The sequence below is a fragment of the Schistocerca cancellata genome, chromosome 1 (genome assembly GCF_023864275.1).
Source record: "Schistocerca cancellata isolate TAMUIC-IGC-003103 chromosome 1, iqSchCanc2.1, whole genome shotgun sequence".
NCBI classification, from domain to species: Eukaryota; Metazoa; Arthropoda; class Insecta; order Orthoptera; family Acrididae; genus Schistocerca; species Schistocerca cancellata.
In genome coordinates this window covers 611,750,580-611,752,650 of record NC_064626.1, presented here as the reverse complement: position 1 = coordinate 611,752,650, position 2,071 = coordinate 611,750,580, and the positions used below count along the sequence as shown (strand labels likewise).

The 2,071-nt window shown below is 39.6% G+C and overlaps 1 non-coding gene across 1 annotated transcript; it reads right to left on the bottom strand.

Moving 5' to 3' along the window:
* Positions 1 to 1,678: 1,678 nt before the first annotated feature.
* Trnat-ugu (transfer RNA threonine (anticodon UGU)) lies at positions 1,679 to 1,753 on the bottom strand. The gene has a single exon. It is a non-coding gene; the product is annotated as a tRNA-Thr (tRNA).
* Between the last annotated feature and the right edge of the window lie 318 nt (positions 1,754 to 2,071).

The following is a 2,071-nucleotide window of genomic DNA, read 5'->3' as shown; positions in this document are numbered from 1 at the left end:
CTATCCTGTCAAGGAGTTCCTTGAAAAATTAGGTTGATTCCAGCGTTAAGTTGTTGATTGCGTTTATATAAACTTGTAGCTTGTCTTTTTAGGATTCATATACATTTTATGGTATCTGTTATTACTTTTTTGTTGTACTGTCATGTACTGGTACGTTCCATGACCATGGAGACTTGCTCCTCAGTTTGGTCCAGCGGAACCTAACGTGTAAAATAAATAAATTAAATGTTGATTTTTATAGAGCATATTTTCTTTCTCCACCATGTCTGCTAATCTCACTCAAAATAGAGATATGTGTCAAATGACAGGATTCCCACACACCAGGACGAATCATTACCTGACGCAGCAGATATGCTGCCTCTCCACCAATGCAGCCGTCTTTAATTCAATACTGTCAATTGAACACGACTAGAAAAGCAACAGCCTCACATAACATTCTGCACATTCCCTCCGCAGAAAACTCTTACCAGCCAGAGGTCTCTGGCCACCTATATCCGAGGAGCGAAGCTGGAAGCTCAAAACAGAAAATTTCATTCATGTTTCTCGCGATTTTTGTAACTTCAGGCAAATGTCAGAATGGATTCTCCAAAATAACCACCACCGAATTTTTCCTCATCCTTATGTAATAGGAACTTGTTCTCCATTCATAATTATCTCGAAGCTGATATGACACATTACATCTGTAGTTGTAGTATAGCCCTTGTAAATTCTAACTCGTTTCTTCATTATTTTGACCTTTGTTCAGAATAGAAATATTTCGTCCCGCGTTGGTTTTCAAGACCTCATTTCATGTAGTTTAGTATGTGCGGCTCGTTTATTGACACGCTGTCTGGTTCTGCTATAACAGAACTCCATCCTGCAAGTCTTGTATATGTTCCAAGACGACGGTTCAGTACGGAAGAACACGCAGTATACAGTCACTAAATCGATATTCAGGATTTAAGCTATCGTAGCAGCTGTAATTTAGGATGCGACTATGAAGTTTGAGCATGGAAGTACATTCTGAAGCCAGAGCATCTTTTGTCAAATCTGGTTCACAGTAAAACCTTCAAACGTCGTATTTTACCTACAGTTATTATAGCGATAAGATTATCCCTACTTGAAATAAAAACTTTTATTGGAATGCTTTGAACTTGGCTGAAGTCCAAAGCAGATTAAAAAGACTAGATTACAACGATTTGCTGGCGGCCGTGATAATTATGAGTACTTATAATGTGTCAGATAGTGGTATCTTCAAATATTATGCAACTGAATAAACATTCAGTTGGCAGTTACGAAGCACAGAGTTTGTAATATTGCATAATAAACGAAAACATATCACCATAAACGAAGGGCATCAGTTTCTACTACGTGGTTAGAAAGAAAAGAGGGTCAACTGTAATTCAGTTATTAATTGTTACATTGGACTTAATTAGACAATGAAATGTTACGCCATTAAATGTCACGTTTAGTAGATAACTCTACAGGCAAAGATTGTTCTCACAGCACTTTTCATTTCTGAGCCTCCAGTACACCAATCACTTTTTTATTATATTATATATGACGGTAGTATCTGTTCCCGAAAGGACAGTTACCTTTGATGACCATGAAGCTTTGTTAGAATGAAATGATAATTAAATGGCCACCCTAGCTGCAAACAGGCGTTGATGTACTTCATTGGGGACATGTTGAAAATGTGTGCCCCGACCGGGATTCGAACCCGGGATCTCCTGCTTACATGGCAGACGCTCTATCCATCTGAGCCACCGTGGGCACAGAGGATAGTGCTTCTGCAGGGACTTATCCCTTGCACGCTCATCGTGAGATCCACATTCCCAACATGTGCACACCACTACATTCGTAGTGCGCCTAATAGATGTTTGCCCATCATACTCATTACTCGTGGCAGATTAATCTACCAAGTCCCGTACGAGTTCGGGAATAGCGTGTGCGTTCGCACAAGAAGGTCAATGGCCGGGAAGCCATATTTTAACTATATATGACGGTAGTATCTGTTCTCGTAAGGACAGTTACCTTTGATGACCATGCAGCTTTGTTAGAATGAAATGATAATTAAATGGACACCCTAGCT